This window comes from Ziziphus jujuba, chromosome 4, assembly GCF_031755915.1.
Source record: "Ziziphus jujuba cultivar Dongzao chromosome 4, ASM3175591v1".
In the NCBI taxonomy this organism is placed as follows: Eukaryota; Viridiplantae; Streptophyta; class Magnoliopsida; order Rosales; family Rhamnaceae; genus Ziziphus; species Ziziphus jujuba.
Genome location: NC_083382.1, coordinates 25,468,086 through 25,478,210, shown reverse-complemented (window position 1 = coordinate 25,478,210; position 10,125 = coordinate 25,468,086).

Sequence of the window (10,125 nt, the reverse complement as noted above, 5' to 3'; positions counted from 1 at the left end):
AACATACATAATTTCCAATGCACTTTCTCAAAATCAATTATTTTTCAAAAGGATAAAAAATATCAATTTAATAATCAAAATATTTTAATACCCATATTCATAAGTTCATTATGAACTCATTAAAACTTGAAACCATTAAAAATCTTATCAAAAGTCATATGAAATTATAACATATATATGAGAAAATCAATATTGATATATGCATAAACTAAACATTTAGATCAAACCATATATATAAAATATTCAAACCATATATATATATATATTATACTAGCATGTCCAAAGATGCTTACTCCTACACCTTCCTAGGGTCACCTCCAAGCTCAATATGGATGCCTATAATATAACTAAATATTCCATAGGCTCCAACAACTAAACCAAAAACATTTATGTGCACCAAGTGTTTTAAAATAATTTATGCAATTATAAATACATAAATTTAATACTGAGTAGTCTAATTATACGGCAAACCTCTAAGATATGACACTTAAAATTGGGGTTTTCATCTGAAGTTCAATTTTATCAAATTTACACAAATACAACTTCAGTTTTTTCCAATTTGACCAATTTTTATCCAAACACAGTCCAAATTTATCCTTATTTAATTAATTGATCCAAAAATAAAAATATTATCAAACGATATCTAAAATTTACAAATTTTTTATCACTAGAAAGCCCAAGATATAAGGATACATTGCTATGTTCACTTAATCCAAAAGCGTCATTGGTGGCCAAAAATTCATTGGAAAGTTTAACCAAATTTTCCATTAATAGATCTCCCAAATTGTGGACATTTTGAGTTTTGACAATCTACAATAGTGAAAGTGTTTTTTTTTTTTTTAAATTTAATCAATCTTTATTGTCACTTCCCACCTACTATTTTAGCTATTTTCATGTTGTATTTTAAGATATATATATATATATATATTTCCTTTTCTTGGTTAAAAATAAATAAATAAATAAGAGTCTCCACGTAATAGATTGCTAGGGGGTTACATGGGATTAGGAGATTGGACCATACCGTTTTACCCTTCTTTCTGCCAAACAATGTTTAGAAATTAAAAATTAAAGTACGAAAAATGAATTATTTGTTAATCTAATAAAATTATTATTGAGGTCTGACATCGGATTTTCTTTAAAATTTCCAATGCCCATCCCAAAAAAATCCGATCTTCAATCCTTGGAATTTCTTTGACCCTTGATCCATTTTTATAAATCTTGAACGTCGAAATATTCTTCACACCCTCTGTTTTGACCAAGTAAGGATAGTCTTCCACCTCCACCTAAATTTATCATCACAAAGAAAATGAGTCCAATTTCACAAAACCCATTGCCTACTATGGGTATTATATTGGTTTCCCTAACAATCTTTTTCTCTTCCTATTCCATCTTAATGAAAATGTAGTTTAAAAAATTGTAAGAATAATAGTATACTATCAAATTTGTTATCATATCACTTAGGTCCTAACAAACCTTGAGGAAATTGACAGATGGGAATCTTTTGCAAACTGTTCAAGAACTTGCAAACTTTATCAACTCGATTGGACCACCACGGCCTACTTAGCACGTTTTACGGTTGATCAGTAGGAGATTTGGAGGGTGTGGTTACTAGATGATAGGCTACCTCACTGATTAGCACATGCAACTTGCTGATGTACAAAAAAGGCAAAAAAGGCGATGACCTATTTGGTGCTTAAATGGGTTCAGGGTCCTCGAGATTAAGGAGAGTTTTCTCAGATTTAGAGGATAAAATGGATGTTTTGGGATTTATTTATCATTGGGCATGCTTCCCAAACACTTATATAGAGCCTTGGATCATCACTTATAATACTGATGTATAAATCTATTCAGAATTTTAACTTTTTATCCGTAACTTGGAATTTAGCATGCCATCAGTCTACGAATCCAAATTGATGGGCTCTACACAATGCTACATCAACCAAATCAAAACCATGATCATAAAACATGTTAACCTGAGATCCACATACGGTAACTTGATGAAACCTAATCAAACTTGTACAACAGTAATATTTTGGTACGGGTTGTTACTATTAACGCTGTCAATTTTCCAAAGATAGAATGTTTAATAAGAAGAGTATGGTTTCCTTGCCTTTGCTTATATTTCATCCCCCATATAGCCCTCGTAAATCTTCCAAACCACACCTAGGATATTGTTTAAGACCACGTAAAGCTTTTCTGATCTAGATACTATATAGTTATTAAGATTCACATTTAGTGCAAGAGGCTTTTCCATATACACTTCTTCTATCAAATCACCTTGTAGAAAATCATTCTTAAGATCAAATTGCTACAAAGACCAACCAAGATTAGTCACCAGAGATAATAAAATATGAATAGTGCTCATCTTCACCACAGGAACAAAAATCTCTCGATAATCTATTCCATAATCTTGAGCATAACTCTTGGCTACAAGCCTAGCCTTATACCTTTCAAGTGTTCCATTAGCTTTATTTTTCATAGTAAACATCCATTTACATCCAACAAATTTCTTCCCTTTAGAAAGTTCAACCACCTCCTAAGTTTTATTCTTCTTAAGAGCTTGCATTTCCTCATTTATCGTTGCCCTCCAATTCTTGTCATTTAGTGCCTCTACAACTATTTTTGGTATTTCAATGGGGTTTAAATGGGTGAAGAAACCTTTATGAGAGGGTCCTAACTTTTCAAGAGAAACAAAATTTGATATTGGGTGTTGGGTGCACTTTCTACACCTTTTCTAAGAGCTATGGGCAAACATAAATCATTAAAAGTATCAGGATGCGAACAATCATTAGAAGTATTAGAATGCCAATTGGAACTATTCACATCATTGGATAAGTTTGTTTTATTACTTACCATGGATCAACTTCTAGGATATACAAAGATTCAATGATGGGCTTCCTCCTTGAATAGACCTTTAATGGCATAGGTCAATCACTGCCCACCTTCTTGTTCTATTTTATAAGTCGAATATCACAACTATATGTTCCACCAAAGTGTGGAAAAGTGTCCCCATCAATATAAGGTTAGGAAAAATAAGATAGACATTCGACAAATGTTACATCCATAAAATATAAAATTTTATAAATGTGGATGATAACATTTATAGCCCCCTTTTTTTAGAAGAGTAACCAACAAAAACACATTTAAAAGCCCTGGATCAAGCTTTATTCAATGTTAAGCATATATGTGAACAAAAGAGACACAACCAAAGACTTTAGGAGTAACCTGATTAAACCCATAAAAGTTAAGGAAAATTTGAGCAAGGACATCTAATGGTTCATGGAAGTTAATAACCATTGTTGGCAGTCTATTAATTAGATAAGCAGCAGTTAAAATGGCCTCACCCCAATATGTTTTAGGAACTTTTTGATGAAAAGGAAAGGCTTAAGTAACTTCTAAAAGATGTCCTTTTTTTTTTTTTTTTTGTCTTTTAGCTAGCTGCCCTGTTTCTTGTTAGGGTGAATCTAGATAAGAAGACTGATGAATATTTCCTTCCTTTATGAAATAAGAGGAAAGAGTATAATTAAAATACTCATTTTCATTTGGATCTAATAATCTGAATCTGAACCCTAAATTGAGTACAAATCATTTTATGAAATATTTGAAAAATAAAACTAACATCAGATTTATTTATTAATAAATAAATCCAAGTAACCCATGTAAAATCATCAATAAAAGAAACAAAACCACCTACTACCATATATGTTAGGGATTTAAGATGGTCCCCATACATCAGTATAAATTAAAGCAAATGGTTTCAAGGATTTTTTATTGCTTAAAGGAAAAGTAACCCGATGATATTTTGCTAATTAAACCCACCATTATACGTATTATATTCGCCATTATTTTTACTAATTTTCTAATTAAACCCACCGCTATACATGTTATATTCACTACTATTTTTACTAATGGCTAGCCTTTACGATAGATCAATGTCAATAATGCTTTTTTCTAGGATCCTCAAAATGAAGATGTTTACATGGAGCAACCACCTGCATTTATTTATCCTTAATTTCTGACTCATATGTGTAATTTGAGAACAGCCATATAAGGATTGTGTCAAGTACCCCCAGCTTAGTATACGAAGCTTGGAACCAATTTGATTGCCAATAAGTTTCAAAATTCCATCTCTGATAGCTCGCTTGTCTTCTATCATCATGGGAAGGGTCTTTTTTACCTCTTTGTTTATGTTAATGATATACTTGTCATTGGCAACTCCTTAGTTATGGTACAACAGTGCATCTCAGCTTTTGGCTCTCGCTTCTCTCGTAAAGGTCTTGGTCACTTACATTTTTCTTTTTCCTAGGGTTCATGTTGTCTCCTGTTCCCATGCCCTTTTTCTCTCACAACACAAATACATTAACGTCCGTTGGCTGAGACATACATGTAAAATGCCATGGAGGTCTCGAGCTTTCTATCCTTGGATGAGCGTTTTTGTCTTCACGATGGTTCCTTCCAAATTGATGCTAGGCAATATAGGCAAGCTATTGAGGTCCTTCGATATTTTTAATTCACTTGGTCTAACTGTTGAGATATAACCTACTGTGCTAATGTGGAGGTTAATGCAGATGTGGATAAATGAGGCTGTATAGGTGTATTTCACAGTGCTCATATGTCACGTGCCATAGAACTAACTAGAAGAATGAATGTGTGAGTGCGTGAAATGTGAGAGAGAGAAAATACATATTTATACTTTATAACAAATTTGTAATCATTTCATTTATGATGTAAGCAAAAAAATATTTTTGTTTTTTACTGTGACATTGAGAAAATATGAAATATACAAGCTGAGCTCATGTTTTTCTCTCTTCTAACTTTTCTCTCAAGCTATCTTCATCTTCTTTACAAAATATACCAGCAAATATAGAATTCTTCAAGCTCCATTAACATGGTATCAAAGCTCGTTGAATTTGAGTTGGGAGTAAACGTTGTGATCTTTAAAAAAAAAAATTGAGCAAATCTGAGCTTGACTAGAGAGTGCAAGCTAGAGCTTCAGATCTGCATCATCAATGGCTAGATCTAAGGTAAGAGCTCCAATATTTTTGGGTGAGTACTGTAAGTTTTGAAGAATCAAAATGGTAACCATTTTCAAATCCTATGGGCTTTGGAAATTCATGAAGAAAGGAATTCCAATTTCTGATGGAAAGTAGAAGGGGAAGATTGAAGAAGCTGAAGGAAGCTCAGCTATGGAAGATGATAAACAGATGATGGAGTCCTACATGAAGGATGCAAAAGCTTTGGGAATTATTCAAGGAGCTGTTACAGATCAGATCTTCCTAAGAATAGCAAATGCAGAGACCTTAAAAGAAGCTTAGGAGCTTTTGTATAAAGAATTCCATGGTGGAGATCAGGTAAGATCTATGAAATTGCAAAGTTTAAGGAGAGAATTCGAATATACAAAGATGAAGGATGATGAAACATTGTCTAGTTATCTTACTAGGCTAAATGATCTAATAAATAGATGAAAACATTTGAAGACACTCTATCTAATGAGAGAATGGTTCGAAAGGTATTAATTAGCTTGAAAAAAGCATAGGAACCTATTTATATGGTGATAGAAAATACTAAGGACCTGACATCGGTGGAATTTCAAGAAGTAATTGCAATTTTGAAGAGTCAAGAGCAGAGACTTGACTTGTAAGTTACTGATTCCACAAAGAAAGCATTCTCTACATTGTCTTTGAATTCCAAAATACATAACAAGGGAGTAACACAAGCAAATGTAGCTAAGTTTCAAAGGTCATGGTCTTCAAAAGAAAAGAAATAGGAACCTAAGCAGAGATTTCAGTAAAGGTTTCATGGAGCTCAAATGACAAACACACATGCTGCAAACACTGTTCACAATGGAAATAAATGGCAAGTTAGTGGCAGTCAAGACAATTCAAAACCACAATGTAAAACCTATGGCAAATACCATTTTGGAGAGTGTATATTTAAAGGAAAGCCAAAATGCTATAATTGTGACAGGTTTGGACATTGGGCAAGAGAATGTACAAATGGAAGGAATATGCCGAAAGCCAATTGTACAAATCAAATGGAACTGTCAGGGAATATGTTCTATGCAACTGGTGAGATTGATGGCTCAAGCAAAAGTAGTGAATGGTACATAGACAGTGGCTGCAGCAACCACATGACAGTGAATATCAATTTCCTAGTTGATGTTAAGAGAAATTTATTTAGAAGAGTCCAAATGCCTAATGGAACACTAGAGAACATAGCTGGGAAAGGTACACTTGTGATAGACACTGACAAGGGAAAAAGACATATCAAAGAGGTATTGTATCTACCTGGTTTGAAAGAAAATCTGTTGAGGGTTGGTCAAATGGATGAACATGGTTATTATCTAATGTTTGGTGGAGGAATGTGTCATGTTTATGATGGACCAACACTAGAAAATCTGATTGTGAAAGTGAAGGCAAAGACAAATCTATGCTATCCATTGATTATGACATCAAATGAGCATATTGTATTAAGAGTTCAAGCTGAATTCAGTGTGGAAACTTGGCATAAAAGAATGGGACATCTTCATTTGAATGCTTTGCTGGAACTAAAGAAGAAGGATATGGTTTTGGGATTACCAAAGCTTGGAGAAATGATGAAGGTTTATGAAGGATGTCAATTTGGAAAGCAGCATAGAGAAGTTTTTCAAAAGAATGGTGCATGGAAAGCAAATCAACCACTGCAACTAATTCATACTGATTTGTGTGGTCCAATGCAGACAAAGACACTTACTCGAAACATGTATTTTATACTATTTGTAGATGATTGTATATGCATGGTTTGGGTGTACTTTCTAAGAAACAAATATGAAGCTTTTATCTTTTTTAAGAGATTCAAAGCAATGGTTGAGCTGCAAAGTAGTTTTAAAATTAAGAGTTTAAAAAGTGATAGAGGAGGAAAATTTCTATCTGCTGAGTTTATAAAATTTTATGAATTTGAGGGAATTCAAAGGCAAATGACAGTGGCCTACACTCCCCAACAAAATGGAGTGGTTGAAAGGAAGAATCGAGTGGTTGTTGAAATGGCCAAGGCCATGCTACACGATAAATAGATATGCTATTATCTATAGGGAGAAGTTGTTCATACAGCTGTGTATTTGTTAAATAGGTGCCCCACTAAAGCTTTGAATAATGTGACTCCTTTTGAAGCTTATAGTGGAAGAAAACCTGTTATAGCACATTTGAAAATTTTTGGATCTTTTTGTTATGTTCATGTACCAACTGAGACAAAGCAGAAATTGGATCCCAAAAGTGTAAAAAGAATCTTTGTTGGCTATGGAACCTGTGAGAAAGGATATAGGGTATTTGATCCTATAGCTAAAAGGCTAATTTTATCAAGGGATGTTGTATTTGATGAAGAAAATTCATGGGATTGGAAGAAAGATGAGAGAAATGATGGTGGAAGGTTAATTTCACTAACCAGGGATGTTTGTAAAGCTACAGAAGAGGTGAATTCAGCATTCGAAGATGCTTACCATACACCAGGAAGGTCAGCACAAAGTGTGCTTAATTCAAGAGAGCCTACAAGCAGCAGCAGGAACATTTCAAATACACATAGGAGCATAGGTATGGGTTCTGCACACACTGAAACTAGTGAAATGGATGCTGAATTTGATCATTCACCAGTAAAATGGAGAAGTTTGACTGATATTTTGGCAAAATGCAACAATTGTATCATTAAGCCTGAAGATTATAATGAGGTAACATAAGATCAGTCATCGATCAATGCAATGGCAGATGAGTTGAGATTGATTGAGAAAAACAAAACATGGGAGTTAGTGAACAGGCCAATAGATAAGCCTATAATTGGTTTCAAATGGGAATATAAGCAAGGTTAGTGGCTAAAGGGCATGCATAGAAACCAGGAGTAGATTTCAATGAGACCTTTGCTCTGTTGCTAGACTCGATACTATCAGAACATTGATTGCTCTAGCAGCTCACAAAAGTTGGAAACTGTACGAGCTTGATGTTAAATTAGTATTTTTAAATGGTGTGCTGCAAAAGGAGGTTTATGTAGAACAACCAGATGGTTTTGTCATTGAGAGGCATGAGGATAAAGTGTATAAACTACACAAGGCTCTATATGGGTTGAAACAGGCTCCTCGAGCCTGGTACAGTGAGATTGATCCATATTTTAGTGAAGAGTCAAAGTGAGGCTACTCTTTATACAAAAACTAGGGGAGAAAAAGGAATATTGATTGCCACTATATATGTCGGTGACATAGTGTATACAAGGAATGATGATGAAATGATGTACTGGTTTAAGGAAGATATGATGAAAAGGTATGAAATGATAGATTTAGGATTACTGCATCATTTTCTTGATATGGGAGTAATACAAACAGATTCAAGCATTTTCATGCATCAGAAGAAATATGCTTCTACATTGCTAAATAAGTTTGGCTTAACAAATTGCAATTCAGTTCTCACACCATTGACTGCAAAAGAGAAACTTAGTAAAGAAGATGGAAGTGGAGCTGCAGATCAAGAGTTGTATCGGAGAATTGTGGAAAGTCTTCTGTATCTTACAACTACAACACCAAATATCATGTTTGCTGCAAGTCTTCTAGCAAGGTTTATGCATTGTCTTACAAATAAACATTTAGGCACAACAAAAAGAGTACTAAGGTATGTCAAAGGTACCATAGACTATGGTTTAGAATATGTCAAGGGAAAACAAATTGTGTTAGTGGGATATTATGACAGTGAGTGGAGTGGATCTGTGGATGATATGAGAAGCACATCTGATATGATTTTAGTTTTGGAAGTGGAGTGTTTTCATGGGCTTTAGTAAAACAAAACTATATAGCACTCTCTACTGTTGAGGCAGAATATATAAGTGCCTCAGAAGCAACTGCATAGGTAATTTGGCTTCAATTTGTGCTGGAAGATTTTGGTGAAATGCAACTGGAAGCTACACCTTTGCACTATGATAATACCTCAACCATCGCCAGACACTAGGAGTCCAGTTTTTCATCAGAAAACCAAGCACATTGATAGGAGGTCCCACTTCATCAAAAAGGCTTGCAAGATGGAATTGTAGACTTGACATATTGTGCTTCTACAGAACAAATTGCAGATATAATTAGTAAGTCATTACCAAAGGACAGATTCAATTACTTGAGGGAAAAGCTTAGAGTTGTTTCAGCACAGAGGTTATAGGGGAGTATTGAGATATAACCTGCTGTGCTGACATGGAGATTAATGTAGATGTGGATAAATAAGGCTGTATAGGTGTATTTCACAATGGCTCATATGTCACTTGTCATAGAACTAACTAGAAGAATGAATGTGTGAGTGCATGAAAGTGTGAGAGAGAGAAAATACAGATTTATGCTTTATAACAAATTTGTAATCATTGCATTTATGATGCAAGCAAAAAATATTTTTGTTTTTTACTGTTACATTGAGAAAATATGAAATATACAAGCTGAGCTCACATTTTTCTCTCTTCTAACTTTTCTCTCAAGCTATCTTCATCTTCTTTACAAAATATATCAGAAAATATAGAATTCTTCAAGCTCCATTAACACTAACATTTCGTTTCCTGTCAACAAAATTGTCACAATATATGCAACAATCATAAGTCCTTCGCTAGCTATCTTAAAGCCACGCAACATTTTAGGTTGTTAATTCCTGAAACAGTATCTCTCACTTTTCATGCATTCACTAATGCTAATTGGGCTGGAAATGCCAATGATTGCACTTCTACCTTAGCTTCTATGATTTTTCTTGGAACCATGCCAATTAGTTTGTGCTCCAAGAAACAAAAGATTTTTGCTCATTCCTCCTCTAAAGTGGAATACTAGGCAGTGGCTACTATTGCTACTTAATTTACTTGGATTTGCAATCTTCTCTTCAAACTCAAGCATGTGTCTTCTCTAATTATTTATTATCACAATATTGGAGCCACATATCTTTGTGCAAATCCTATGCATCACTGTCAAATGAAGCATCTTAAACTTAACTTTTACTTTGTTCATGATCAAGTGGAGAACAAGTAACTTTGGTGACTCTTTTTCACATTTTTGATCAATTGCCTGACTCCTTAACGAAGGCCCAGCCTCTCCAACAATTTAAGTCCCATTGTTTCAAGATTGGCATCCATGATGGAAGCTCCATCTTG